The following is a 25,801-nucleotide window of genomic DNA, read 5'->3' on the forward strand; positions in this document are numbered from 1 at the left end:
GCATCATGTGTTTCACCGAGACATGGTTGCACTCACATCTCCCGGACCACAGCGCGGCCGTACCCGGCTTCAGGACCGTTCGGGGGGACGGAGACGTTGTTCGGAGCGGCAAGAAGAAAGGTGGAGGGATTGAAGTCTATGTGAACGAGAGGTGGTGTAATCCCGACCACGTGTGTGAAGGAACGTTTCTGTAGCCCGGACATTGAACTTCTAGCCGTGGGGATGCGCCCTTATTATTTACCAAGGGAGTTCACGTCCGCCATTGTTATCGCTGTGTACGTTCCTCCATCAGCTGACGTAGAGGCAGCAGTGGACACCATCCACTCCACTGTGTCCAAACTGGAGAATAAGCATCCAGGTGCATTTTTGTTAGTTACTGGAGACTTTAACCAGTCTGGATAAAGTACTGCCAACTTTGCACCAGTATGTGAACTGCCCCACCCGGAACAATAAAACTCTGGACCTACTGTATGCTAATGTCATGGATGCATACAGTACTACTGCCCTTCCCCCCCTTGGTAGATCAGACCACAACCTGGTCCTGCTGACTCCCAGGTATGTTCCCCTGGTACAGAGGCAGCCTGTGTCCACCAGGACTGTGAGGAGGTGGACACAGGAGGCTAAAGAAGCCCTGCAGGACTGCTTTGAGTCCACGGACTGGGATGTGCTGTGTGGACCACATGGGGAGGACATCAACAGCAGGACAGACTGTATCACAGAATACATTAAATTATGTGAACACTCCACCGTACCATCCCGGACTGTAAAATGCTTCCCCAACAACAAGCCATGGATCACCAGTGACCTGAAAGTTCTTCTTAATAAGAAGAAAGCAGCCTTCAGGTCTGGGGACAGGGAGGAGCTCAGGAGAGTGCAGCGCCACCTAAAGGAGAAGACGCGGGAGTGCAAGGACTCCTACAGGAGGAATCTGGAGGCAAAACTCCAGCAGAACAACGTGAGGGAGGTGTGGACCGGTATGAAGGAGATTACTGGGTTCAAGGGGAGAGAGAGACAACCAGGGGGAACCTGGAGAGGAACAATCAGGGGGAACCTGGAGAGGAACAACCAGGGGGGACCTGGAGAGGAACAACCAGGGGGAACCTGGAGAGGAACAATCAGGGGGAACCTGGAGAGGTCAAATGAACTAAACTGTTTCTTCAACAGGTTTAGTTCACCACCCTCATCTGTCTCCTCCACACCTCACACCTCCCAAACACCTCTGCTGCCTCCCCCCTCCCCCCTCTGCGCCCCCTGGTGAACTGCATAGAGCCCTCAATCTCACAGGGCTCTTCCTCCATCGACACCTCAACCCCCCCTCCCCACACCTCCCTCTCTGTGACGACTGGCCAGGTTAGGAGACAGCTGGAGAGAATCCACCAGTGCAAGGCTGCAGGACCTGACGCCATCAGCCCCGTGGTCCTGAAGACCTGCGCCGTCCAGCTGGCTGAGGTCCTACAACACCTCTTCAACCTGAGCCTGAAGCAGGAGGAGGTCCCGGTGCTGTGGAAGACGTCCTGTCTGGTTCCTGTCCCCAAGAAGACGACCCCATCTGGCCTCAACAACTACCGACCGGTTGCCCTCACATCTCATGTGATGGAGGTGCTGGAGAGGCTGGTCTTGGCCCACCTCAGGCCGCTGGTGAAATCTTCACTGGACCCTCTGCAATTTGCGTACCAGCCTCATGTGGGAGTGGACGACGCCATCATCTACCTGCTGCAACGAGCTCAGTCTCACCTGGATGGAACCGGTGACTCTGTGAGAATCACTTTCTTTGATTTCTCCAGTACATTCAACACCATCCAACCACTGCTGCTGAGTGAGAAGCTGCGGGTGGTGGGGGTGGACGCGTCCACCGTCTCCTGGATCACTGACTATCTGACAGGCAGACCACAGTTTGTCCGTCTGGGCGGTGTGCTGTCTGATACGGTGGTCAGTGGTACTGGAGCTCCACAGGGAACTGTTCTGTCTCCCTTCCTGTTTACCTTCTACACCACTGACTTCCAGAACAACTCAGAGTCAAGACATCTGCAGAAGTTCTCTGATGACTCTGCAGTGGTCGGTGTATAAGGGATGGACGGGAGGAGGAGTACAGGGCAGTAGTGGAGGACATTGTGGAGTGGGCGGGAAGGAATCACCTGCTCCTGAACGTGGCCAAGACCAGAGAGATGGTGGTCGACTTCAGGAGGAAGACGACGGCTCCACAACCGCTGAGAGTTCTGGGAGAGGAGGTGGACATGGTTGAGGAGTACAAGTACCTGGTGTCTCCATGACAACAGACTGAACTGGAAGACCAACATCAACGCTGTCTACAAGAAGGTGATGAGTCGACTCTTTTTCTTGAGGAAACTTCGATCCTTCAATGTATGCAGCAAGATGTTGGAGATGTTCTACCATCTGTTGTGGCCAGTGAACTGTACTTCGCTGTGGTCTGCTGGGGGAGCAGCATTGGAGCTGGTGACACCAACAGACTTAACAAACTGGTTAAGAAGGCCGGCTCCATCATCGGCTGCAAACTGGACAGTCTGGAAAAGGTGGTGGAGAGGAGGACGCTGAACAAACTATTATCCATATTGGATCATCCTGACCACCCTCTCCACCACCTGCTGCAGGGACAGAGGAGGACATTCTCCAAAAGACTCCTCCAGCTCCGCTGTCACAAGGACAGATACAGGAAATCATTCCTGATCCAGGAGATCATTCCTGATACAGGAGATCATTCCTGCCCACTGCAATAAGACTGTACAATAACTCACCTCTGGCAAAATCCATCACAGTACAATAACACTGTTGACTGTGTTTCTTGGTTTGTTTGTATATAATATATATATAGATATATACTGTACTGTATATATATATATATACATACATATATATATATATATATGTTGACTGTTTCTTGGTTTGTTTGTATATAATATATATATATACAGTGAACCCTCGCTATAACGCGGTTCACCTTTCACGGTCTCGCTGCTTCACGGATTTGCATCATGCATTGAAATCACATTACGACTATATGTAACGTAGATATATTTAATGTCCAGTTCTATCTATTTCAATTGTAAAATAAAGGTTACTTCTTCACGGTTTTCGCCTATCACGGTTTCTATTTGGAACGTAACCCCCGCGAAAAACGAGGGTTCACTGTATATAGATATATAATGTACTGTATATACTGTGCATTTTATATTTTTTACTGCTATTTACTGCTATTTTATTGCTTTCCTAATATTCTATTCTATTCTATTCTATTATTTTATTCTATTATTTCTATTATTATCTTATTGCTTCTGTATGCTGCTGTAGCGAAAAAATGTCCCCTCGGGGATTAATAAAGTAAATACCTACCTACCTACCTACCTACCTACCTCTCCCTGTTCTCATCCTACCTCAACGACCGCACCTACCGGGTAACTTGGAGAAGATCGGTGTCTGAACCTTGTCCTCTCACTACTGGTGTCCCTCAAGGCTCCGTCCTGGGTCCCCTCCTCTTCTCTCTGTACACCGACTCTCTCGGCTGTGTCATTCACTCGCATGGCTTTTCCTACCACAGCTATACTGATGACACCCAACTGATCCTCTCTTTTCCAGATCTGAAACACAGGTAGCAGCATGAATCTCTGCCTGTCTGACTGACATCTCTCAGTGGATGTCCTCACACCACTTGAAAATCAACCTCGACAAGACTGAACTGCTCTTCCTTCCGGAAGAAGTCTTTCCGGGGAAAGACTCTCCCACCCTCGACCTGACTACTACCTTCAACAACTCTGTTATCCCGACCCTGACTGATAAGAACCTCGGAGACACTCGACAGTCAACTCTCTCTTACTGCCAACATTGCCGCAACGACGCGTTCCTGTAGATACATGCTGCACAACATCAAGCGAAGACGTCCTCTTCTCACTCAGAAGGCACAGGCACAGGTTCTGTTCCAGGTTCTGTTCCAGGTTCTGGTCCAGGCTTTGGTCATCTCACGTCTGGACTACTGTAACTCTCTCCTGGCAGGTCTACCTGTTAGTGCCATCCGACCTCTGCAGCTCATCCAGAATGCCGCAGCTCGACTGGTCTTTAACCTCCCGAAATTCACTCACACTACTCCGCTCCTCCTCCTCTTCCTCCTCCTCCTCCGCTCCTCCTCCTCCGCTCCCTTCACTGGTTACCAGTAGTCGCCCACATCCGTTTCAAAACATTGGTACTTGCGTACCGTGCTGTGAACAGATCAGGTCCAGTCTACATCCAGGACATGGTCCAATCTTACATCCCAGCCCGTTCACTCTGCTCTGCTTCTACCAATCAGCTTGTTGCTCCTCACTGAGTTAAACACTCTACAAAATCACGACTGTTTTCTGTCCTGGCTCCTAAATGGTAGAATGAGCTCCCCACCGACATCAGGACAGCGGAAACTCTGAACATCTTCCACCGCAAACTAAAAACACATCTCTTCTGACTTTACCTTGAACAGTAGAACTTTAGTAGTGCTTAAAATGACACTTACTGATAGCACTTTGTAGTTTGGATTTCTTGAAGAAATTGTATTTTCTTGATTTTTGTTGTTCTGGGTTTTGTACCCTCATGGTTGAAATGCACTTCTTGTAAGTCGCTTTGGATAAAAGCGTCAGCTTAATGAAATCTAATGTAATGTTATGTAATGTAATGTAACAATAAACCTGACAGTTTTCGGTTGTCCCTGGCAATTCTAGTTTCTCCATCACAGTGGTGATTTAACACACGGACTCCCTCCAGATTCTCTTTTGGAGTGTTTTCTGTAGCCAATAGAACTGGCTATTCTATAATTTATTAAGAAATATATGAAACGTAAATGGACCGTGGGTTAATAGGAGGGATGGGCATTTCAAGCAAAAATACTGTTCGAAAGTCACTTCCATTTGATTATTATTTGAATGTTCACACACTTTTACCTGCAAAGCTGTGGAGACTGGGAGCATTGTGTTCTTCTTCTCTTTTTGTTGTTTAATGGCAGCTGGCAGACAGTTTTTAGGCACACAACTGCCACCTTCTGATGGGAGTAATGCATTACAACCAGGCGCCATTAAAAACGGGGGAAACAAGGAAGAACGAAAGTTACTTATTGATTTTTTTTCTTTTTTAACGACTATTAGAATATTCCAAAATCGTGTCCCATCCCTATTTAGTGCTTTGATTTTATAGAAGGTAAAGTTCAGGATATACTCTATATAGCTATGACCAGGCCTAACGAGGCAGTTTGTTTGTGAAAGATATTTTTGGTTGTGTAGTAGTTTTTTGTTTTTCTGTAAGATATATTTGTCAAAGTTCTGTTACATAAAGGTCATGATTATAAGCTATCTGCAGACGTCACAAAGTTATACATAAACCTGAATTACATTTAATTGATTTCAGTGGGATAATGAAGTAGTAGATTCAGCGACAGTCAAGTCATTTTGCTTCCCAAAAATACAACCCAACTTTTTCCCCAGTTTGCTGTTCATATAAGCAGAAGTGACTTGGTGGACATTATAATGCTTGAGTTGTTTATATCACCTGGAAGGTATCGTTATGGGCAGCAGGTGTGATCAACCGGACTTTTATCCCAGTGTTGTTAGTTCAGATACTGTTTGTCATTCGCAGGTTTTATCCCTCCGGGAGAGAGGTGTGTTATCTTCATTCCCATTGTTATGATGTCACTACTTCTTTTGTCCTTTTCTCCTCCACCTCCGAACTGAACTGACCACTAATAGAGATGCAGTTTAAACCATACAGCCAAATGGCCACTGCCCAGGGCGAGTGAACTATTTGATTTGCCCTCATTAAGAGCATACATTTCATTCCTAATCCTCCCTTCAGGTGCATGCAGGTTCATTTGGTAATCCACTCTTCTGTAGAGCAATTTTAGAAAACATGGTAAATCGATTTTCCCTAAAAAAGGGTCAATTAGGTACAAATAAAACTGTTTGACAATTGAAAGATCTTTCTGCATGCTCTGCATATTTCTTTTGAATTATATATTAAAAAATTAACAAACCCACGAGAAAGTGATCCTTGTAGTTATGCAATACAATCTGGTTACCACGGAAACAAATATGGGAGTAATCACATGAATCCAGGGCTTTTTGTAACATTGCCAGACATCGAATTAATGAGTAGCCTGTTGCTACCAACCACCAACCATCAGTGATGTCATCGTTGGTTTGTGAATGTTATGAAGCCTCCAGTTCAGATTCTGTCCGTCACCATCTTGCTCATTCGAAGCGGTTTGGAGCAGGAAGTGACCATATTTGGATGAGCTGGGGGAGGAGCCAGCGGTGGATCGGACTGATCTGATCGGAAACCTGACGATACTACATCCCGCCCACCGATAGCTGTAACCTGACTGCACCACAGACATGTCAATCAAACAGACACGCCCCCAAAAACAGGTCTTCTTGAATCTTCTTTTCTAATGAATGAGGGATTATTTTCAGATGGACCTCCAGAAAACTAATAAGAAGGAGTGACTTTAGCTAACAACACCGAGATAACTGATGGACACATTTTATTCACTTTGGATTTGATGAGAGAAGTTGAATGGGAGTCTATGGAGCCGGAGGCTTTCTGGAACCGACCTCTAGTGGCACTCAGTGGTATTGCAGCTTAAGGCACTTCTGCATCGGAACCATTTTTTCAGACCTGGAAGCTACGAACACTTTTTATTCAGTCTGTGGTCCCTATGTACAACTTTACACACAGTTTACACCTCTTGAGTTTAGTTAACTGTTAATCAGTGTAAACACAAACCATTCAAAATGAAAGATGATGTGTAATTATTTTCTTCGGTTTGGACCAAATTAACTACAGATATGAACACACTAGAATAGTTAGCTTAAATAGCCAGTAGTGTTTGGTCCTGTAAGAGGTCAGAGGTGTTTGCATTGTAATTTTTCTTGTGTTCCAGATGTTGTACTTGTGTTCCAGGTGTTCTTTGTGTTCCACATGTTGTACTTCTGTTCCAGTTTTTGTTCTTGTGTTCCAGATGTTCTACTCGTGTTCCAGGTGTTCTTCTTGTGTTCCAGATGTTCTACTTCTGTTCCAGATTTTGTACCTGTGTTCCAGATGTTGTACTCGTGTTCCGGATTTTGTGTTTGTGTTCTAGATGTTGTACTCGTGTTACGTGAGGAAGCTGCAGCTGTTCCTGAACTGCTGCTGCTGGACAGAAGAATCAGTGTGTTTATTGAGTGTTAAACAGAGGACACAAAAACACGCTGATTTCTGGGTAAAATAGTTAAAGCTGCAGATGTTTTAGAGGGTGATGTGGTCACATGATGAGGTCATTTCCTGTCAGTGCAGAGCAGCAGTGTGTGATTTGAAACAACACTACTCTGTCTAAACTCCTGTACTACACAGTAAGAGTCCAGACATGTACTACTGTAAGTACTATCAGAGTACTATCTGTTAGTGTACTGAGGGAAGGATGTCATCTGGAACACAGCATGTGTCTCTGAAAATGACATTGTCATCGTGTCCCGGGTTGCGAGTGACACAACAAATCCGATCTGAGCCAGCAGCCTTGACTGAAAATCACATTTCAAACCTCCAAAAGTAGTTTGGAGCCAGATGGCAAAGATCACATTCCATGTGTTTTTTCTTTTCTGTTCAAACTTTAAAAAAAATCAATCTGGACATGAAGTAAATCAGATTTTGGCTGCAGTCTGAAAACATTAGAACTCTCAATCAAGTCTTCTTTCAAGTCTTGTTTCTTGGAATCTGAACTTTGACTGTTCTCCATATGACATACTCAGTACACTCATATAATCGTGCATGAATTCACACACTGCCGTTCTGCACTGACCAGAATTACATGTAACATGTTTATTTACCCAGAAACATGTGTTTTCATGCCCTCTGTTTAATCCAAAAAAATAACACTTCTGTCCAGCTACTGCTGGTAAAAATGAACATTTTTGTTCAGAGTTTCACAACAGCTGCAGCTACTTCAGACAGTGCAATATGAAAGTATTGCATTATGTAATAATACTATTCAAGTATCAGGATATCATTTCAGAAGATTTCTCTGACATTGCCTTAAGGACATCTCTTAAATGTGATCTCACTGCTCAGATTAAAGGCGATGGGAAGTGCTGAGTTGTAAAATAAATTTGAGTAAATAATTGTAATAAATATTCTTGCCCTTTGTCACAATATATTCACTTCACAAATAGGTTGCAGTGAGCCATATCTGACAGCCAGAACGTCCTTAATGTCTCATTTCCTCAGCCAGTTGTATATTTTATACCCCATTAATTTAAGCATATTGTTACTTTCTCCTTATCTTGCAGCTGATCTATACTTTGTCCAAGTTTGTGCATAATCTATACTCTAACCTCCACACCGAGGACAAGATCAGCAGCCGCTGAGAAATCCCTCGAGGTTTCTTTGAACCACATTTAAAGTCAATATCTCTTTGTGGCCGGTCCACAGAGTGTCACGGCAACATCCCAACGCCACAGGACGATTAATAATCTGTGAACGACACGGGAGACGAGACAAGAGGGGTGGAGGGTGGGGGTGGGTGAAAAAGTAAAGAGGAAAGGTGAGATCAGGTGATGGAGGAGAGGGGAGAAAAGGAAAGAAGAGAGAAGGACAAGGGTAAGGAGTGAATAGTAGGTGAAGTGACAATAAAGGAGACGGTGGAGAGAAGAGCAGAGCAGGAAGGAGAGGAAGGAGGAGACGAGAAGACGTGGGACATCGGAGGAAGACAAATATGCTGAGTTGGGTTAGACAACATTAGTGGAAGAAGAAACAGGAGACAAGTAGAGACATATGATGGTGTGAAGAGGTCAGAGGTCAAGACAAGATTTGGAGAAGCAAACTTTGTACAATGCAAAGCAGCCACAACACAACTTTCTGCTTGACAATGTGTAACACAAAGTATTTAACAGCATTGTTACACCTCATGTTCAACCACTGAGCTGTAACGGTTATATCATGAACAGATTACACCGATCAATCATCATGGTGAGCATTTCATTTTCAAACAGGGACTTCAGATATTTCTGAAAATATTGAAACTATTTTAAATCTGAATAATCTGCTAAAAAAAAACAACTATCCAAGCGAGCTCATCTTTCTGTTCTTAAAGAAAACGTTCTCTTTCCAATGCCTCAGCACGCTCCTTAAAAACTAAAAAATAACTTTGAACTGAACTTGTGTACAAGCAGGTCCTGATTAGCTTAGGTCTACAGAACTGGAAATAATTATAATTAACTTCCCTTTTAAGTTATGCATCATTTTGATATTCAAAGTGTAGAATCGCCATGACAACAGTCCCAAAACACTTTACAATTACAACAACTTTCAGCAGTCGTGGGAATCACATTATAAGTGTGTGCTCCTGATAGATGGTCCTGATGATGGAGCTGGTCATTGAGGGCTTTGTATGAATAAAGAGGGATTTTAAACTTGATTCTTGATTCCATAGTGAGCCAATGAAGAGAATGTGGGAGAAATATGATCTCTGTTGCTAATCATAACTCTCACGTCAACATTTTTATCAGCTGGAGGCTTTTCAGATAGTTACTGGTTATAAGGAGTTAGAATAAAGCAGCCTGGATGTAACAACTGCATCCAGTACTGTATATTTACATCCACTTCTACAATTTTAGCTCAGAGACAGCAGAAAGGTCCAATTCACAGACTGTATATAAAAATGTTCGTAGCTTCAGGTTTGAAAAATTAGACCGATGCAGAAATGCCTTCAGCTGCAATACCAGCGAGTGCCACTAGAGGTCGGCTCCAAAAAGCCTCCGGCTCCATAGACTCCCATTCAACTTCTCTCATCAAATCCAAAGTGAATAAAATGTGTCCATCAGTTATCTCGATGTTGTTAGCTAAAGTCACTCCTTCTTCTTAGTTTTCTGGAGGTCCATCTGAAAATAATCCCTCATTCATTAGAAAAGAAGATTCAAGAAGACCTGTTTTGGGGGGCGTGTCTGTTTGATTGACAGGCCTGTGGTGCAGTCAGGTCTCCGATCAGATCGGTCAGATCCACCGCTGGCTCCTCCCCCAGCTCGTCCGAATATGGTCACTTCCTGCTCCAAACCGCTCCGAACTAGTAAAGATGGTGACGGACAGAATCTGAACTGGAGGATTCATAACGTTCACAAACCAACGATGACGTCACTGATGGGTGACATTGGTCTTGTCACACCAGAACTCAGGAACTGAGCTAACTGTGAACGAGCAGCTATCAAGCTGCTCCGCTCAAACAGCCTTTTTCTTCCTCTACAGGAATGTAACTGAGTTTTATAATATCAGTCCTGAGAAGGAAATAGCAGCAGAAAATGGCCAAAACAGAGAAGATAGAAAACGAAGAGGGAGAACTTGTTCTTGGCTTTTTATTTGTGTTTTGCTGTTGGAAAGTTTTCCAGTATTCCTGATATGGAGGTGAATGGATGGAGTCACTGAGCCACCTTTTATCATATTAGTTAACACTCACCATTTATGACATATGCCACGAAAGACGAGACATGGTTGTAAACGTATATTTTTTTTGAAGCAGATTTGAAAAAAAAAAAAAAAAAGATATATCATTCCATCAAACCTTTTTGGGACCAAGGTTTCACACCTCTGCCTCCTTTCTTCCCTTTCTGTCCTTCCAGCCAATCAAAACACTAAACGTTCCCTGAGAATGCCACCTGAGAATTATATGCAGCAGTGAAAAAATGTTAAGGATATTTTTTAAAGCGATGAGATGTTGACCTTTCTTCTTTCCTCAAACACTGCCTTCCTGTCTTTCTCCTCTCTTTCTGAGGATTTAACTTCCTCCAACTCTTCTGTTTTCTCCGTACTCTGACTGCTCAGTAAAGCGAGAACTCAACAAATCAATACCTGACGCTCGGTAAATCAGTCTTCCCATTACTGGACACTGATATTAACTGATACCTGGAGTGACAGACTTGCTCTGTAGGGCAATGTTTCTTTGTGTGCGTGTGTGCGTGTGTGCGTGCGTGTGTGCGCGTGTGCGTGTGTGTGTGTGTGTGTGTGTGTGTGTGTGTGTGTGTGTGTGTGTGTGTGTGTGTGTGTGTGTGTGTGTGTGTGTGTGTGTGTGTGTGTGTAGGCCTCTGACATCTGACATGATGTGCAGGGCAGGCAGAAATCCTGAAACCACTTAGACTTAGTAAGGAAGTAAATGTTTGGGGAACTGAGAGAAACCTCTTGATTTGTGTAGGAGTGTATGAACTCAGCGGTGACATGTTAAAGGACCACAGCACAATGTTGGGTCTGAACTGATGTGGAGAGCATGTGACGCCAGTTCTGACACCACATTGTGGTTGGAGATTTTATCTTATTGTTAGTCAAGCCCTGAATATTTTCTGACTCTCAGACCCGAGTCCGATAGTCATTCATCTCTAAAAAGAACTGAACATAAAATTATTGTTTCGTCTTTTAAAAAGGCTCAGCACTTTTCTAAAGCACCAAACGTTTCTCAAACAGAAGAAAATAAAGCATGAACCAGTGTAAACATGATGTTATCCCATTTTAAACCTGATTAAAATTAGGTTTTAATTTGGGTTTAAAACCCACATCAAGTCACCTTTGTCATTAAACCACTTTAAATCTGGTTCACATTGATTTAAATTAGTTTAAACCTGACTTAGTCCCAGTTTAAACCAGGTTCAAATCAGGTTTGAATGAGTCTAATCCAGTCTTTTCAAATCAGTTTGAACCTGCTGTAAAAGGACCAGCAGGTGTGATGTGATGGTGGTGAACCGCGGTGCCTTAATGCCACAGATAAAAGGTCTGACCTAGGGAGCCAGATCTGCGGTTATCGAAGTAACTTCAGGTTGGATTTCTGCCAGCACATAATGAATGGTGGGTTGTTTTCCTTCCAGCCTGGTGAGCTCGGGCTAACCAGGTTCAAACTGTTTGAGACGATGCAAATTATGTGGTAACTTTTAAACAGCTGTCGGCCGGCCATGCCTTCTCCTGTGGTGATGATGGGGGATAAACAGCGTCCAGACATGGCAGTGTTTTTTATATAAAACAATTAAGTGTCTGAACACCTGAACTGAACAATACCAGCAAACACGGATTCTCGCATTCAGAAGTCCCTGTAATGTTTTCGTAGAGGAAACATTCACGTGAACGTTTCATAAACACATTATGAGAAGTGGATCATCGCAAACATTCACCTGCATCCATCCATCTTGTCCTCAATCCTGACATCACTTTTATGGAATACATAGAAAACAGGAAAATGACTTTAAGAAGACTATCTTATTCTTGTTCAGCCACTACTCACTGACATTTTTCATTACAAATTTCACAGGAAAAGCACAAATTCGTGCTACATGCCACTAGCTTGGCTAAAAACACATCTATTACCACACTAAAAACAAGTCTACAGTCCAAGTAACATATAATTCATCCCCGAACATACATGTAATTCCATATCAGACAGACGGAGGACAGGACATGGAGCACCAACGTGCAACCATGGGCGTGCATGCACATATTTCGAAGAGAGTGAAAGAGATACGGAGGATAGAGAGCCAGAGAGTTTTAGACTTGATATAAGTGTGATGACAGGAAGCATCACAGGGATCAAAGCTGTGGAGAGCTACAATGTACAGCTGATACAGCTGTCCTCCCTGGGACAGTGTGACTCTATCAGACGCTTTGGTGGGCTCACACCAAGAGACATGAGGGGAGAGATGGACTCAGTTCCGCCAAGACACAATGCAACAAGAAGTCCAGCCTTTTCATCTTTTTCTTTCATCTTTTTCTCGAATCCAGTCAGTGCAAAAACATGGATTAATATTTGTGTCTAAACTGAATCATATGAGGCCCCCTCACTCCCCCGACTCCTTTGCATCCACACTGCTGAAGTAATGTGGCCATATGTGGTCTGAGCAGATCGGATCTCAACGCATCTTGGCTGTGTTCACGCCTCTACTTAGATCACCCAAGATGCATGTTAATGAGCGCTGTGAACAGAGCCTACATGCATATGCTCACACATCATCATTCATTCTTCATTTGAGCTGTCAACTCAATTGCTCACTATCAGACAAATTTAATTTGTACTGAACAATTTGCAACGAATGCAGCTGCTTGGAGTTAAATGTAATTGTCGTTGAATTTCACTCTCTCTTCATGTATGTCACCCATTGCAGAAGCTCTTTTTGATACAGGTTGCAGTTGGCATCTTAGCAGGACATTTTGAGTTTATTTTAAATCATGGACAATAAAAGGTTTGGTTTTCCACTGAAACGCGTCTACAAAGCATCTGCTCCTTAAAGCATTCATTGGTCCAAAAGCAGGCATTTGGAAAAGGAGGAAAGATGAGAGTTGTGCCAAAGTTAAGTCATTTTTTTACGCTAGAAAGGCTAAAATAATGTTTCAGAAAATACCCTTATAGATAAAAGTTGTTTTTACCAACCTTTCAGGAAGTTAAGTGTAACAAAAGACAACTGGATTTGAGTTCAGAGTCTAAAGTTAATATGAACTGAATATCTACTTCGAGTCTTTGCTCTGAATGTCAGATCGAGCCTTACCGATTTAATGTTGGAAATACTCCTTTCAAAATATAAATTTTCTTCCCTGAGTTGGCAAGAAGAGTGTGACATTAAATTTGAATAATTGCTTGCAGTGATCTTCATCCACCTGCATGCCACAATTTTTATTTTATAATTTAATAATGAGACAACATTTATTCTTATCTGATGCCACCTTGTTTTGCCTCTGAGGATTAAGGGAGCTGTTTTAAGCATTTTAATAAACTACACTGAACAAAAATAAAAAAATAAATAAAAAGGAAGAAGTCGCCATTTTTCTTTATCCTTTCCAGGCGTATAATCAATCTGTACGAATCCCACCCCCCCCTCTACATCAGATAATGATTTATGGTAAGTAATAACTGGGCAGTTTGATAAACAGACAAATGGTGAAATGGGCCAGCATTTTTTTTAAAAAGTTAAATATGGGTCACTACCAAACAACCTGATGCTTAAAGGGAACAGTTAATTGTTTTAAAGGTATTCAGCCCATTAAACAGTCTACATCAGTTGTCATGGAGACCAAAGATGTAGTAAGTCCTACAGCGAGTAGTCCTCCTCCACCTCCGTAGGCCGTTACCAACGACTCAATACTTGGAGAGTTCCAGCATATACCATCATCTTTGTCGTCATGGCAACATAAATACAAATGTAGGTAACATTGTGTCGCAGTTGGAGTTTGGTTAGCTTTAGACACCAAAACTACTTTTCAGGAACTACTGTTTGTGAGCTGCCATAAAATAAAGCCTCAAGTCTGGCGTCACTGTCTTGGTTTTTTGAAGCTAGAAGTGACCACATACCTGCTGCTCACCTGTACTGGATACCTGACCACAGTGTCACCATGTCAATCAAACCAGATACACCCCTAAACATCCCTTTCTTTAAAGGCCTAATGTTTAATTAATGATTGAATTATTTCCAGAAGGAGAGAGTTTATCGAACGACACCAGAATGACTTGTGGAAAACATTTACTGACTTTGTATTTCAGGAGGGAACGTGATGCTTTTTGAATGGGAGTCTATTGGAGCCAAAGGTTGCTTCTTTTTTTTTTAAATAGCCACTAGTGCCCATCAGTGGTATTGCACATGTAGCCACCTCCACATTGACTGTGCTTTTCGAACCAGGAGATTACGTACACTTTTATATGAGGTCTATGCATCCTGCCTTTATCCTGTCACTATTACGAAGGCCATCAGAGGTCGTATAGTCACAGGTTGGTTTGCTCAGTCTGAAACAGAGTTACAGGAGCGCCCAAACCTCATTCAATTCAATTTGATTTATATAGTGCCAAATCACAACACAGGTTATTTCATGGCACTTAACACATCAAAGTCCTTACAGCAAGACTTTACAATAAAGACCACCTCATGAGCTGATAACATTCAAACCGTATCACCAGTTTCCAATCTCCATGTAAACACCGACTGATCAAGCATAATATAAATTATTATGGAATAAAAAGCTATATCTCACAGGAAACTATATTGCAGATATCAGTTTGAGATGCCATATGGAGCAAATTAATACTCATGCAAAAGGGGAAAAAAATAATGTAAGTACAGTATTTGTTGGACCTGTTTAGGGCAAGATGTCCTGGGGAGGGATATTTTAACCAATCAGATTTTCTGTACTCTATCACTCCATTCTGTCACTTAGTCAGTTACGAGAGGGGCAGACTATGGCACTATGGAGTATGTCAAGAAGACAACACTAGTTGAGACTCAAGAAACTGTCTGAGAAAAAGGTTTCTGGAAAATGTTTTTTTTTTTTTTTTTTGGGGGGGGGGGGGGGGGAGCAATATGTATGCAGTTTCTTCTGACGGGCTGATAAATGTCTCTCTATTGTATTGACGTTTACTGGAACATGCACAGACAAATTTGACCATTTCTCTCTGAAAAACAAATAAAAAAATCAAGTGGAAGCCAACTTCTCAGTGGGCCGGCAACACTGTTATTTTAATAGACTTTGATTGTGTTTTGATATTCCTGAGCTGCTTAAGTGATGGATCCAGGGAATAACTAATCCTCCACTAATGATGATGGTGTTTTAATGAAAGCTTAATGACACTCTTAACGCCTTGGTGTACTAACTGTCAGTGTCTGCCAAGAAACAGAAAGATGAGGGGAGGAAGGCAGCTGAGAAACAGGAGGACATGAGGAGGAGAGGAAGTCTACTAAGTGTTGGGGTAAAGAGACCCAGCACATGCTTCCCAACTCCCACTGACACGGCTGTGTTTCCTCCCATGAAGTCTTACTCTTAACATGCATTCCACAGACACTTCAGAGAGTTCAGTGCAGTTGGCTCATTATGTGGCAGACAGCAGGCCAAATGGTGCTGAAGGTATAAATGGAATGGTTAATAACCAGTTAATGAGACTATTATCTATTACCACATAGAATGGAGCAGTTGGAGGATTTGCCAAAATGTTTTTTGGCTAATTATCTTTAAAAGCTAGCTTCTGCCTTTAAATTCAAACCTTACAACGGTGTATGTCGGTGAATGTGGAGAGCACAGTTTTAGTCTGGAAAATAAATATACACTATGTTCACTGTGTCAGGAGTTCAGTTTTGTCCTCCGTTTTGCCCCCGATCACCTCTCCTCCTGTGTCCCCTGTCTTTGTCTGTGGCCACGCCACTCACCTCCCGTGGCCACGCCCCTCACCAGTCCCAGCAGATGCAGCCACTCACCCCTGATCACCACCTGCAGGTGTGCTGCATCTCCCTGATCACCTCCCCAGACTATATGTACCCTGCCCCTGCACAACTCTGGTTGTCGGTTCATTGTGTTTTTGTTAGCCACCCGTCCGTCTTCCGTCTGCTCCCCGTCAGCTCCCTGTCAGTCCTGTTCCTGTTCCCGTTCCTCCGGCCTCTGTGTCTCCTGCGGATATCCCGGTCAAAATCACTAGTCGGTGGAGTTGCCCTCCCGACTGGACGTAAAGTGGACACGCTCGGTGCCACCTTTTGGTTTGTAGTTTTTTTGTTTGTTTTTTGGGACAATAAAGACAGTATTTTTGGAACTTATACCTCGAGTCTGTGTGCTTGCATTTGGGTCCTGGAAGAATACACCCACCTCATAACAGAATGAACTGACCACGGAAAGACCCAGCAGCCACAGACTCGAATCCTAAATACGTGACTTTATTTCAATATTTTTCCCATCAGGCCCGCCTGAATGACACGGTTTCCGCTGAACCCCGGACTGGGTTCGAGGGAACCCGCCTGGCCTTCTGGTACCCCCCCAGAAGGAGGCGGCGACGCTGGGGTCACCGGCCATCCGGTCCTGCTGCGCCCTTAATCTCTGGACGTGTAGCCGTCAGTCCAGTCGGTCGCTACGAGCGAGCCCACAGCCCCGTCGGTCGCTACGGGCGAGCCTACAGCCCCGTCGGTCCCCACTACGAACTCTCTATCCCCGCAGCGCCGGCGAGAGATCTGGACGCCATCCGGGCCCGGGCGTTGGCCCTCAAGTACCTGCAGCATGGCCTATGCGGCAGTAATGCTGCTCCTTCGTTCCCCGTCGCTGGACGGGTCATCGACGTCCTGCCTCCAGCTCCTGCTGCCTTCGGATGGGTCGACGTCCCGCCTCCTGCTCCATCCTCCTATGCAGTCGTCGCCACGCCACCGGCCCCTGCTGCCTCCGGCGCTGTCGACGCCCCGCCTCCGGCTCCATCCTCCGGCGTGGTCGTCGCCCCGCCTCCGACTCCGTCCTCCAGGGTGGTCGACGCCCCTCTTCCAGCTCCTGCTGATTCCAGGGTGGTCGTCGCCCCGCCTCCTGCTCCGTCCACCTGTTCGGTCGTCCCTCCGGCCTGTCACCTGAACCTGACCTGCCCCGTGGCCGTCCTCCGGCGCGGTCACCCCAGTCCGCCCTGCCCCGTGGCCGTCCTCCGGAGCGGTCACCCCAGTCCGTCCTGCCCCGTGGCCGTCCTCCGGAGCGGTCACCTGAACCTGACCTGCCCCGTGGCCGTCCTCCGGCGCGGTTACCCCAGTCCGCCCTGCCCCGTGGCCGTCCTCCAGAGAGGTCACCCCAGGCCTCCCTGCCCCGTGGCCTTCTTCCGTCCACCTAGGTTTCCTGTCTCATGTCTTGTGTTAGTTGTGGTCCTCCGGCCCTCCTCCGGTCCCCCCTCCTCCCGTCCGGTCCAGTTTTGGTCGCCGAGAGGCTCCCTTTGAGGGGGGGGGTACTGTCAGGAGTTCAGTTTTGTCCTCCGTTTTGCCCCCGATCACCTCTCCTCTTGTGTCCCCTGTCTTTGTCTGTGGCCACGCCCCTCACCTCCCGTGGCCACACCCCTCACCGGTCCCAGCAGATGCAGCCACTCACCCCTGATCACCACCTGCAGGTGTGCTGCATCTCCCTGATCACCTCCCCAGACTATATGTACCCTAACCCTGCACAACTCTGGTTGTCGGTGCATTTTTGTTAGCCCCCCGTCCGTCTTCCGTCTGCCCCCCATCCGTCTTCCGTCTGCTCCCCGTCAGCTCCCGGTCAGTCCTGTTCCTGTTCCCGTTCCTCCGGCCTCTGTGTCTCCTGCGGATATCCCGGTCAAAATCACCAGTCGGTGGAGTTGCCCTCCCGGCTCGGAGGATTGTTGACGCCGTCCCTTCTGCTGGTCTGCCGGCTGCCCTGTTACCCGTGTCCCCCTGGAGCTGTCGGTTGAGTTGCCCTCCCGACTGGACGTAAAGTGGACACGCTCGGTGCCACCTTTTGGTTTGTAGTTTTTTTGTTTGTTTTTTGGGACAATAAAGACAGTATTTTTTGGAACTTATACCTCGAGTCTGTGTGCTTGCATTTGGGTCCTGGAAGAATACACCCACCTCATAACACACTGTATAGCTAATGGTCACTGTTATATCTCTAATACAAACAAAAAACTCTTTAAGTGAAATTTAATTCACTTTATTTTAAGTCCTTTCCACCAAGATGTGAATCGTTGCTCTAATGTCATATTTTAGTTTCGATTCAGGTCATATTTTCAGCTTCAAAAATATGCAATTTCCAATTTGGGTAAAGCACAAAGGCATCAGTAAATTATGCACACTCAAAGCTGCTAATGCTATTGATTTATTAACAACACTGATGAAGAAACATCACTGATGTTGTTAATAAATAAATATATATTGTGGTGTTAATAAATAAACATATATTGTGGTATTAATAAATATACTGACGTGATGTAAATACATAAACAGATGTTGTGGTGTTAATAGATAAACTGATGTGGTGTTAATAGATAAATTGATGTTGTGGTGTTAATTAATAAACTGCATCGGGAGCTTTCAGTGAGAATAATTTACTTTCCGATCATGAATTAAATGAACTAAGCTGCTGTGTGTAAACTGCTTTAACCGTCAGTGTGTAGATGACACAGAGTCAAATTCTGTGGTCCTGATTATTAAACCAGATTAACAGGGAAAACCTTTTTGAATTGTTACTCCTTTATATGTAATTTAATTGCAATTAGTTAAGACTAGTTGCCATTGATATTACACAGCTGTGTTTGGCTACGGGACATTATTTTTTAACTGATGATGGAAGAATCTGTTTTGATTTCCCATGCAGGACAATAAAGGGTGGACTGCTTATAGTCCAGCCTCGCTCAATAATTCATAGTTTCAATACCAACAGATTACATTTTGTTTCCCTTTTTTTTGCGAAAACACTTAGAACTGCTCTGATTATTTTGACAGCTGATGTAGTCGTCGTTTCTATATTACAGTCACAGATTGTTTGTTCTGGAAAGATACACAGCTTTTAGGAGCTTTTAGTAACTTTTATCTCCATGGTTCTCTAAGGTCAATAAATAAATAAAAAAGATTAGAACTAAAATATGTTTGTGATGTGCAGCATGATTATTATCACAGGAAGTGATTACATATTTATTCCTATATCAGGTAGGGCTTAAACAAAAACAAAAATTGAATTGTTCTTTCTCAACTTGCAATTTATTCAAATTCCCGCAATTTTACACAAAAAAAATCTGCAAATTACATCGCAAAATCAAATGTTTTTGCACTCAACAATTACAAAACAAATGCCGTGAAATCCTGGAGAGATGGACTATATAATCTTCTGTAAGAGCACATCTCTTGCACTGCAAGATTGTGAAATAGAACCAACATATCAGAGGTCTCCTCTCCATTTACATGAAAAAAGATAATAAGGTATGAAGTCATAAGCCGTCAGATGCCAACAGCGTGCAATATTTATTCTGCAGAGAGGTTAATAAAGAGGTTGTGGCCCAGAATTACTTTCTCTCGACAGGAAATGAAGCAAAAGCACTGACACGTCACAGTTACATACGAGTGAACACTGTCACACACAGCACTTATATACATCTGGAAACACAGGTCATGCCCCTCATGATTCCCTCCTCTTGACAGCCTGTGTGAATGTAGCAGACTTAATGTACAGTGTACAACCTCAAGAGGAGGTGAATTCAAAATGAGTCCATTTTCACGGTTCTATGGAGGAACACATGAGAATACTGCTTCAAATACATAAAAAAAATAACCAGCCTTTGCATTTTGAATGTGATTCAGAAATCCACTGATGCTGGTTTTGCATCTGCTGAATAAATTAAACATGCAGTTTGTATGTGTGTCTGCAGCCTATAAGCTCCATGCTAAATATCGTATTTGTGTGTAAAAGCATCTGTTTGAGCCTCATTCATTATGAATCTGTGCCACAGATCACAAACTATTCAGCTGTTCTCATCCATTCAGGCCCACATCCACAGTTATGAACTCACTTTAATTAACAGTTCATGAAGTTTGGTGGTCAGTGGACGGTGATCTGTCTTCTAGATGTTCTACTTGTGTTCCAGGTGCCGTAACTGTGTTCCAGATTTTTTACTTACGTTCCAAATGTTGTACTTTTGTTCCAGATGCTATACTTATTTTCCAGGTGTTGTACATGTGTTCCAGAGTTTGTACTGTTTTTCCAGATGCTGTACTTGTGTTCCAGGTGTTGTACATGTGTTCCTGATTTTGTAATTGTTTTCCAGATGTTGTACTTGTTTTCCAGGTGTTGTACGTATTCCAGATTTTATACTTATGTTCCAAATGTTGTACTTGTGTTCCAGATGTTGTACTTGTGTTCCATATGTTGTACTTGTGTTCCAGATGTTGTACTTGTGTTCCAGATGTTGTACTTGTGTTCCATATGTTGTACTTGTGTTCCAGATGTTGTACTTGTGTTCCAGATGCTGTACTTGTGTTCCAGATGTTGTACTTGTGTTCCAGATGTTGCACTTGTGTTCCAGATGTTGTACTTGTGTTCCAGATGCTGTACTTGTGTTCCAGATGCTGTACTTGTGTTCCAGATGGCGTACTTGTGTTCCAGATGGTGTACTTGTGTTCCAGATGGTGTACTTGTGTTCCAGATGTTGTACTTGTGTTCCAGATGTTGTACTTGTGTTCCAGATGTTGTACTTGTGTTCCAGATGGTGTACTTGTGTTCCAGATGTTGTACTTGTGTTCCAGATGGTGTACTTGTGTTCCAGATGGTGTACTTGTGTTCCAGATGGTGTACTTGTGTACTACCTCTCTCTTTTCTGAGTACATCAGTGTGTTCTCACTGTCAGTACAGAACCATCAGAACACTACAAGGACCAGGATGAAGCACTCAGAACACTCCAACCAAGAAGTGTGAACGTCTGGACACTTTCCACCCTCAACAGCCAATGACTTTAAATAACATTTGGTCTAAAACATAGAAAGATGTCCCCCTAAAATAGAATAAACAGTAGCCACCATATCCAGGTGGTTATTGTGCAGATGTTTCTGTCACTAAATGCTGGATTTCAACTGAAAAGAAACACATAAATAAGCTGTGATTGTGTTTCACAAGGGGGCACCACTGCATTATGAGCAGACAAGTGGCTACTGTATAGAGCATCTCTCCATATAGACAGGTGCAGCGTTAAAGAGGCCTACCCTCTGCAGCTGGCGTGTACGCCCGAGGAGAGACATGCTCCGCTAGTGGCTGCAGCTCCCAGTGGCACTTCTAATGCTGCTACTGGAGGGAGACAGAGATAAAAAGACGTAATGACACTGACAGTCAGGGGAAATGAGTCAGAGAGGGAGGAACACAAACTGTTTGATTTGACAGACTCCAGCAGGAAGGGCCTCTCTCTTCCCTTTGGTCCAGGTGTAAGGTTAAGTGTCTTACACAAAGGTGCTTCAGTTTGTGTGTGTGTGTGTGTGTGTGTGTGTGTGTGTGTGTGTGTGTGTGTGTGTGTGTGTGTGTGTGTGTGTGTGTGTGTGTGTGTGTGTGTGTGTGTGTGTGTGTGTGTGTGTGTGTGAGAGAGAGAGAGAGTCCATAGTTAACCAGGTCTAAATGCAGGACCGTCCCACAGTGGCCTACAGCGTCCTGAGATAATCCTTCCTCAGTGTCATGAAAAGCTGCCTTCGCATGAAAGTGATAGATAAACCTGCTGTGGATGCATCACAACTGATACCTCAGGGCAATTTATTCAATTCAATATGGAGCTCAATTTATGTGACTCACATGTTATGAGAAAGGGGAGACCTGGGGTAAAAATAGGCTAAAGACAATGAGGGAATTTGTTTGCTAAAAATCATATTTTTACAACCAATTTAAGTGTTTATTTCTTCATCCCCAAACACATTTTCTGTGAGAGAAAATGTATCAGTAAACATATGAAAGCTGGAGGATACAATACATATTTAGGGACTCTGATATTATATAACGGGACAAGTGGGGTAACTTTGAGGAGTGTGCTCACAAATAATCAGCATTTCATATACGGGGATCATTAAATGCCTGATTGATGCCACCTGACCAACTGCTTTGTCAAACAGCTATGTTTTATATGTAGAAATCTACATTCTGAATTTAGCTTTTTAATTTTAGCAGAATAACAAATGTAACAACAAGTGTCTAAAACCTTCGAACGCACCGTCTTTTCGAACATTAGAATTACTGAGACAGGAACTGTTAGCTTTCATAACCTACTGATACCGACATTTGGAAAGCCATCTCATACTTTGGGGACGGATGAGTCACATGTATGGAGGTCAGAAATCAATACGGTTTATTACATTTAAACCTCCGTTTTAAGCGGTGTTCAGTTATTCTTAATGTGTATTAAAGTGGTTCCAACATAATTAAAAAACATTGTTGAGATACTAGTATATTATATTATATGATGACATCTCAGCCACTAAGACAATCCCTGTATTTTGAAAGTTGTCTAACTGACCTGTTCTCACCTGTTTATTTAATATAATATTGACGTTGCGCATATGTGCTGAGTTTGTTGTGAACTGTATCTGGGAAAGATAAAGTATCTGGTATTAAGGCTGGCTGACATTTGGGGAAACATCAAAGTGTCTTTTGCTTTAAGTTTTTCAGCATTCAACAGTGTTCACTTCTGCCATATTTGACTAAATCGGAATCTTTCCTAACCTTAGAAGTTTTTCCAGTCTAAACCTAACATCTGAGTCAGTATGGAGGTGAAGTTGTGCCTGTACCAGCTCCAACCAGGTCTACGTGCAATGCAGCTGGTGAAGGGATATATTTGTGGCTTTAATGGAGAGAGCTCACATGAACCGACCTATCCATGTTGTAATTATGTTATCCCACTTACAAAAATAAAGAAGTGACTTTTGATTTGCAACCTTCTGAATCAGTTAATCACATCAAAAGTGAAGATGACTGTAGTCTATTAAAGTCGATGTGATTTAGACAATTGGCGCTTCATGATGCAGCAGCCGATCTAAGCCATAACATATAAAAGGTAATCTGGGTTAACTATAAATGAAATGAAAATACATACAATTCAAAAGACTTTTCATCTACTCATCAGGTTTGGTAATATAACCTGCCATTCAAGACCATGGAGAGGGACCCTGCGTCCTTTACACCTTAAAGGTTTGCCATCTAACTCATGATTGGAAAGTAAAGTATTCTCACTCAAAGCTCCCGATGCAGTTTATTCATTAACACCACAACATCAGTTTATCTATTAACACCACAACACCAGTGATGTTTGGAGCACGTTGCTCTTCAGTAGTGTTGTTAATAAACAAGTTGCATCTGGAGCATTAAGTGTGAATAATTTACTTCTGCTCACTCCTCAACATGCTTCCAGCACCTGATGTTACTATGTTAGATGAGTGTGTTTTTGACATTTAACTAATGTCACAGTTTGGTATAAGACGCAGGTTTTGGTCTTTTATCCTTGAACCTCTTCCTGCACTGAGCAGTGGTTCTCAGCGATTATCATAATACCAGAGGAAGAGTTATTCATATAATTACTAGTTACCTCTTCCAAAGCCGAGTGAACATCATCATCCCAAGGAGGCAGACTCGTGTTACCATAAATTTGGTGACTACAAGGCTGAAACTGCCGGTAAATTAAGTCTGTTTCCTCCTGTGTAAAGGTTTGGCTGGTGGTGCCGGACTGTTATAAAACTGAGAGTCCGCTGTACCCCAATGGTTTTAAAGGGATTGAGAGGAGCTAACTTAACCGTTGGCCATGACACACCTTCTAATTACATATTCCTCCTACTTTACCTCTGTGCCACACTTTCGCCTGCATTTGTGTTCAACAAAATATAAAAATAAGTTGGCCACACCTACTGAGCTCCCTGTGCACCTGCAAACAATCTCTACAGCTTCTCTGTAATATGGATATAAAATACATTTGAATGTATTTCACTCAAAAATATTCAATGTGTTTGATTATGGGGAGAGTCAAATGTTATGAAATGAAATAAAACCAAGAACGCTAACAACCACACTAGAAAATGACCACCACACACACACACACACACACACACACACACACACACACACACACACACACACACACACACACACACACACACACACACACACACACACACACACACACACACACACACACACAGAGAGAAAGAGAGAGGACAGCAGTCAGTGGGTGATAGGGCAGCAGAGGAGAGGGTCTGTTTTTGACAGCTGTCACCCTGTCAGTAATCCTCTCCTTCCCCATTGCACATTCAAATAGGAATCAATTTGTGTGCTGGAAGGGGAAAAGGTTGCACGGTTGTGGTCACAACAAATCCTTGTTGGGTTTTACACTTTTGCATTTGGCCAGACTTAAGTGTCGGTTTCATCCTGAATGAGCTGCGGGAGCAGAAGGCCGGAGAGGACGGAGGCAGAGAGAGGAGCAGGAATGGAATAGAGCTTAATTGGCCAGAAGAAGAAACTCCAGCGAAGATGGAGGGTTTGGTTACTAATTCTGCCTCAGTGCTTATTGCCATTCAATCTAGCTTACTTTCTGGGGTGAGAAGACTAAACCCCACGAAGGAAAAACAGACTTGTTATAGGCTGCTGAACAGGAAGAGGAGAACAATGACTCCACAGAGAAATTCACAGAATATCAAGTAGAAAATCCCATCCACTGTTCATGCATTCATGTCACCTTCGCCTTTTTCACTCTACCCATTGCTCTTCTTTATACATTACTGGGATAGAGAAACTGGATTCTTTTTTTGTGATTGATCAATGTGGGCTGAGCCTTTCAGAGGCTTTTTATGACTCAGTCTGGTCTCTTCTCCCAAATCCAGAGTTTTCCTCAACAACTGATGACAATACAAGCAGAAGTCCTAACGATCGCGTCAAATAATCATAGTGCAGTCCTTCCCACATACTGTAAATGGATACAGATACTGAATCGGTCATCTTGTTGATCTAAAAAAAAAAAAATCTGTACACATAAAATTATAGGCAGATACACCCTATGCGGAGCGAACTTGAAGAATAACTTGAATAATTAATCATCTGAGCAGCGTGATTGTTTTGAAATTAGCAGACTTCAGCTGAAGCCTTTACACTGAGCAGCCCAACAAAACCAGGTTACATTACGCAGACAGCATGTTAGAGGTCCGTTCGGTCACTGATATTCTGAATAAGTATTTAGATCCTTCACACTAAAAGGCTAAGAAATACAGCAAAGTAAAACTACTCCTTTACAAGTAAAAGTCCTGTATGAACATTGGAAGTAGAGACGTAATACAGTGAAGGGGTCCCTCTGACTGCATATATGATGTCATCAGATTATTAACAGTGCAGCAGCATGTTACTGTTGGAGCTGTTGCAGATAAATGTGATGATTACTGGGAGAGGAAAGAATAAATAAAGTTCTGGTCCATAAATCTGTTCTTGGACATTTTCTCTAATCTGTGATTTCTGCTCAGATGTTACATCATTTAAACATGTATTAAAAATAAAAGCATGTGAGAATTTAGAGGAAAAAAATCCCTGTTTGCTGGAACTGTTTACAACGAATAGA

General features: G+C 43.3%; 1 protein-coding gene across 1 annotated transcript in view; it reads right to left on the reverse strand.

Annotated features, from left to right (window-relative positions):
- The window catches only part of LOC138635045 (inactive N-acetylated-alpha-linked acidic dipeptidase-like protein 2), a 256,172-nt gene that overhangs the window by 197,989 nt on the left and 32,382 nt on the right, over positions 1-25,801 (reverse strand). The gene's annotated exons all lie outside the window — the stretch shown is intronic.

Source organism: Brachyistius frenatus, unplaced genomic scaffold (genome assembly GCF_029030835.1).
Source record: "Brachyistius frenatus isolate BFR_SWC_R1_liver_20210118 unplaced genomic scaffold, ASM2903083v1 Contig_287, whole genome shotgun sequence".
In the NCBI taxonomy this organism is placed as follows: Eukaryota; Metazoa; Chordata; class Actinopteri; family Embiotocidae; genus Brachyistius; species Brachyistius frenatus.